This window comes from Arachis stenosperma, chromosome 9 (assembly GCF_014773155.1).
Source record: "Arachis stenosperma cultivar V10309 chromosome 9, arast.V10309.gnm1.PFL2, whole genome shotgun sequence".
In the NCBI taxonomy this organism is placed as follows: Eukaryota; Viridiplantae; Streptophyta; class Magnoliopsida; order Fabales; family Fabaceae; genus Arachis; species Arachis stenosperma.
In genome coordinates this window covers 36,761,048-36,767,529 of record NC_080385.1, presented here as the reverse complement: position 1 = coordinate 36,767,529, position 6,482 = coordinate 36,761,048, and positions in this window count along the sequence as shown.

Here is a 6,482-nt window from a genome sequence, read left to right as displayed (position 1 = left end):
ACAAGGTGACCATAGCTTGCTTCATACCAACAATCTCTGTGGGATCGACCCTTACTCGAGTAAGGTTTATTACTTGGACGACCCAGTACACTTGCTGGTTAGTTGTGCGAAGTTGTGGTAAAGAGTTGAGATTGCAATGAGCGTACCATGTTGATGGCGCCATTGATGATCACAATTTCGTGCACCAAGTTTTTGGCGCCGTTGCCGGGGATTGTTTCGTGTATGGACAACTGACCGTTCATCTTGTTGCTTAGATTAGGTATTTTATTTTTTTTCAGAATTTCTTTAAGAATGAATTCTAGAGTTTCATGGTGATCTGTTGAAATCTGGCTGGCTGTGAAGCCATGTCTAATCTTATTGGACCGAGGTTTCAACTTATCATCACAAGAGCTTGTTGATTTCTATCAATTTTGCTGTTGAAGCAATGATCTGCTGAGGGTTGGCTGGCCATTGGCCATGTCTAGTGTTTTGGACCAAAGCTTTCTTTGAAAGCTTGGCTGGCTGTGAAGCCATGTCTAATTCCTGGACCGGAGTCTTAGACTAGCATTGCAATGATTCTTGGAATTCTCATTAAGAATTCTGAAACCTTTATTTTCTTTTTTTCATATAATTTTCGAAAAAGCACAAAAAAATTACAAAATCATAAAAACCAAAAAATATTTTATGTTTCTTGTTTGAGTCTAGTGTCTTATTTTAAGTTTGGTGTCTTGCATGCATTGTTTATTTGATCTTGGTTCTATTTTCAAGTCAATAATACAGGGAACTGAAGATTCAGTACATGCAGCAGAGGAATTATACAGAAAAAGCTGGGCGATCAAAACGCCCAGTGAAGAAGGCAGACTGGCATTTAAACGCCAGCCAGGGTGCCTGGCTGGGCGTTTAACGCCCAAAAGAGTAGTGCATTGGGCGTTAAACGCCAGAATGTGCACCATTCTGGGCGTTTAACGCCAGGATGGCACAAGAGGGAAGATTCTGTTTTTAATGCAATTTTTTTTTCAAGTTTTCAAAATTTTTCAAAATCAAATCTTTTTCAAATCATATCTTTTCAATCAAATGTTTTCAAAATCAATTTCTTTCCATTTTCAAAGATACTTGCTATCAATTAATGATTTGATTCAACATTTCAAGTATGTTGCCTTTTCTGTTGAGAAAGGTTTAATGTTTGAATCATATCTTTTCTTGTTAGCCAAGTCATTAATTTTTAAAATCAAATCTTTTTAAACTGTTTTTCAAATCATATCTTTTTAAAACCATAACTTTTCAATCATATCTTTTTAATCACATCTTTTTCAAAAAAATAGTTTTCAATCATATCTTTTTCATTTCTAATCTCAAATCTTTTTCAAAAATCACTTGATTTTTTTAATTAATTTTCGAAAAAAAAACTCTTCCTCTCTTCGCACATCCTTCTATTTATGGAGTACTACTCTTCCTCAATGCACAATTCGAACTCTATCTCACTAAGTTCGAATTATTCTACCTCTTCCTTCTATTTTTCTGTTCCTCTGACACCTCAAGGAATCTCTATACTGTGACATAGAGGATTCCACATTTTCTTGTTCTCTTCTCTTTCATATGAGCAGGAACAAAGACAAAGGCATTCTTGTTGAAGCTGACCCTGAACCTGAAAGGACCTTGAAGCGAAAGCTAAGAGAAGCTAAGGCACAACTCTCTGTAGAAGACCTAACAGAAATCTTCAAAGAAGAAGAACCTATGGCAGCCGAAAACAACAACAATGCCAACAATGCAAGGAAGGTGCTGGGTGACTTTACTGCACCTACTCCCGACTTCTATGGGAGAAGCATCTCTATCCCTGCCATTGGAGCAAACAACTTTGAGCTTAAGCCTCAATTAGTTTCTCTAATGCAACATAATTGCAAGTTCCATGGACTTCCATTAGAAGATCCTCATCAGTTTTTAGCTGAATTCTTGCAAATCTGTGACACTGTCAAGAATAATGGGGTTGACCCTGAGGTCTACAGACTTATGCTATTCTCTTTTACTGTAAGAGACAGAGCTAGGACATGGTTGGACTCACAACCTAAAGAAAGCCTGAACTCTTGGGAAAAGCTAGTCAATGCCTTCTTGGCAAAGTTCTTTCCACCTCAAAAATTGAGTAAGCTTAAAGTGGAAGTCCAAACCTTTAGACAGAAGGAAGGAGAATCCCTCTATGAAGCTTGGGAAAGATACAAACAATTGATCAGAAGGTGTCCTTCTGACATGCTTTCTGAATGGAGCATCATAGGTATTTTCTATGATGGTCTATCTGAACTGTCCAAGATGTCTTTGGATAGCTCTGCTGGAGGATCTCTTCATCTGAAGAAGACGCCTACAGAAGCTCAAGAACTAATTGAAATGGTTGCAAATAACCAATTCATGTACACTTCTGAAAGGAATCCTATGAACAATGGGACAAATCAGAAGAAAGGAGTTCTTGAGATTGATACTCTGAATGCCATATTGGCTCAGAACAAAATATTGACTCAGCAAGTCAATTTGATTTCTCAAAGTCTGTCTGGAATGCAAAATGCACCAAGCAGTACTAAGGATGCTTCATCTGAAGAAGAAGCTTATGATCCTGAGAACCCTTCAATGGAAGAGGTGAATTACATGGGAGAACCCTATGGAAACACCTATAATTCTTCATGGAGAAATCATCCAAATTTCTCATGGAAGGATCAACAGAGACCTCAACAAGGTTTCAATAATAACAATGGTGGAAGAAACAGGTTTAGCAATGGCAAGCCTTTTCCATCATCTTCTCAGCAACAGACAGAGAATTCTAAGCAGAGCCACTCTGACTTAGCAACCATGGTCTCTGATCTAATCAAAACCACTCAAAGTTTCATGAATGAAACAAGGTCTTCCATTAGAAACTTGGAGGCACAAGTGGGACAGCTGAGCAAGAAAATTACTGAACTCCCTCCTAGTACTCTTCCAAGCAATACAAAAGAAAATCCAAAAGGAGAGTGCAAGGCCATCAACATGGCCGAATTTGGAGAGGAGGAAGAGGCAGTGAACGCCACTGAGGAAGACCTCAATGGACGTCCACTGGCCTCCAATGAATTTCCTAATGAGGAATCATGGGAATCTGAGGCTCAAAATGAGACCATAGAGATTCCATTGGACTTACTTCTACCATTCATGAGCTCTAATGAGTATTCTTCCTCTGAAGAGGATGAGTATGTCACTGAAGAGCAAGTTGCTAAATACCTTGGAGCAATCATGAAGCTAAATGACAAGTTATTTGGTAATGAGACTTGGGAGGATGAACCTCCTTTGCTCACCAAAGAACTGGATGACTTGTCTAGGCAGAAATTACCTCAAAAGAGACAAGATCCTGGGAAGTTTTCAATACCTTGTACCATAGGCACCATGACCTTCAAGAAGGCTCTGTGTGACTTAGGGTCAAGTGTAAACATCATGCCTCTCTCTGTAATGGAGAAGCTAGGGATCTTTGAGGTACAAGCTGCAAGAATCTCACTAGAGATGGCAGACAATTCAAGAAAACAAGCTTATGGACTTGTAGAGGGTGTTCTAGTAAATATTGAAGACCATTACATCCCTGCTGATTTCATAGTCCTAGAGACTGGGAGGAACATGGATGAATCCATCATCCTCGACAGACCCTTCCTAGCCACAGCAAAGGCTGTGATTGATGTGGACAGAGGAGAATTGATCATTCAAGTGAATAAAGAATCCTTTGTGTTTAAGGCTCAAGGATATCCCTCTGTCACCATGGAGAGGAAGCACGAAGAGCTTCTCTCAAAACAGAGTCAAACAGAGCCCCCACAGTCAAACTCTAAGTTTGGTGTTGGGAGGCCACAACCAAACTCTAAGTTTGGTGTTGAACCCCCACATTCAAACTCTAAGTTTGGTGTTGGGAGGTTCCAACATTGCTCTGAGTATCTGTGAGGCTCCATGAGAGCCCTCTGTCAAGCTACTGACATTAAAGAAGCGCTTGTTGGGAGGCAACCCAATGTTATATTTTATCTATTTTCTTTTGCTATTTTATGTTTTCTGTAGGTTGATGATCATGAGAAGTCACAAAATCAATTGAAAAAGCAAAAACAGAATGAAAAATAGAAAGAAAAACAGCACACCCTGGAGGAAGGTCTTGCTGGTGTTTAAACGCCAGTAAGGGTAGCAGTTGGGCGTTTAACGCCCAGTCTGGCACCATTCTGGGCGTTTAACGCCAGAAAGGGGCACCAGACTGGCGTTAAACACCAGAAAAGGGCAAGAAGCTGGCGTTAAACGCCAGAAATGGGCACCAGCCCGGCGTTTAACGCCAGAATTGGCATGAAGTGCATTTTTGCACGCTACTTGGTGCAGGGATGACTTTTCCTTGACACCTCAGGATCTGTGGACCCCATAGGATCCCCACCTACCCCACCACCCTCTCTCTTCTTCTTTACCCATTCACCAATCACCTCAACACCTCTTCCCCAAAAACCCTTCACCTATCAAATCCCATCTTTCTCTTCACCACTCACATCCATCCTTCATAAAACCCCACCTACCTCACCATTCAAATTCAAACAGCTTTCCCTCCCAAACCCACCCTACCATAGCCGAACCCCATCTCTCTCCACCCCTATATAAACCCATCTTCACTCCCTCATTTTCACACACCCTAAACACCGCTTCTTCCCCTTTGGCCGAACCACAAAGCCATCTCCATCTCCTCTATTTCTTCTTCTTCTACTCTCTTCTTTCTACTTTTGCTCGAGGACGAGCAAACCTTTTAAGTTTGGTGTGGTAAAAGCATTGCTTTTTGTTTTTCCATAACCATTTATGGCATCCAAGGCCGGAGAAACCTCTAGAAAGAGGAAAGGGAAGGCAAAAGCTTTCACCTCCGAGTCATGGGAGATGGAGAGATTCATCTCAAGGGTGCATCAAGACTACTTCTATGAAGTTGTGGCCTTGAAGAAGGTGATCCCCGAAGTCCCTTTCAAACTCAAAAAGAGTGAATATCCGGAGATCCGACATGAGATTCGAAGAAGAGGTTGGGAAGTTCTTACCAACCCCATTCAATAAGTCGGAATCTTGATGGTTCAAGAGTTCTATGCCAATGCATGGATCACCAAGAACCATGATCAAAGTGTGAACCCAGACCCAAAGAATTGGCTTACAATGGTTCGGGGGAAATACTTAGATTTTAGTCCGAAAATGTAAGGTTGGCATTCAACTTGCCCATGATGCAAGGAGATGAACACCCTTACACTAGAAGGGTCAACTTTGATCAAAGGTTGGACCAAGTCCTCACAGTCATTTGTGAAGAGGGCGCCCAATGGAAGAGAAATTCAAGAGGGAAGCCGGTTCAATTGAGAAGGCATGACCTCAAGCCCGTGGCTAGGGGATGGTTGGAGTTTATCCAACGCTCAATCATTCCCACTAGCAACCGGTCTGAAGTTACTCTAGACCGGGCCATCATGATCCATAGTATCATGATTGGAGAAGAAGTAGAAGTTCATGAGGTTATAGCCCAAGAACTCTATAAGGTGGCGGACAAGTCCTCTACCTTGGCAAGGTTAGCCTTTCCTCATCTCATTTGTCACCTCTATTATTCAGTAGGAGTTGACATAGAAGGAGACATCCTCATTGATGAGGACAAGCCCATCACTAAGAAAAGGATGGAGCAAACAAGAGACCCCTCTCATCATGAAATCCCTGAGATGCCTCAAGGGATGCACTTTCCTCCACAAAACTATTGGGAGCAACTGAACACCTCCCTAGGAGAACTGAGTTCCAACATGGGACAACTAAGGGTGGAGCACCAAGAACATTCCATCCTCCTCCATGAGATTAGAGAAGATCAAAGAATCATGAGAGAGGAGCAACAAAGGCAAGGAAGAGACATTGAGGAGCTCAAGCACTCCATAAGACCTTCAAGAGGAAGAACAAGCCGCCATCACTAAGGTGGACCCGTTCTTTAATCTCCTTGTGCTTCATTTCCCTGTTTTTCGAATTTCTATGCTTATGTTTATCTATGTTTGTGTCTTATGATCATTAGTGTCTATGCCTTAAAGTTATGAATGTCCTATGAATCCATCACATTTCTTAAATGAAAAAGGTTCTTAATTGAAAAAGAGAAGAATTGCATGAATTTCAGATTTTATAACAGATTAATTATTTTGATGTGGTGGCAATACTTTTGTCTTCTGAATGTATGCTTAAACAGTGCATATGTCTTTTGAATTTGTGGTTCATGAATGTTAAAGTTGTTGGCTCTTGAAAGAATGATGAAAAAGGAGACATGTTACTGAGGATCTGAAAAATCATAAAAATAATTCTTGAAGCAAGAAAAAGCAGTGAATACAAAAAAAAAAGAGAAGTAGCGAAAAAAAACGAAAAAAAAGAAGGGAGAAAGAGAAAAAGAAAGAAAAAGAAAAAAATAAAGTTGTGATCTGATGAGCGGATAATTTGTATACTTTTTGGCATTGTTTTTAGTATGTTTTTGATATCTTTTAGTTAGTTTTTAG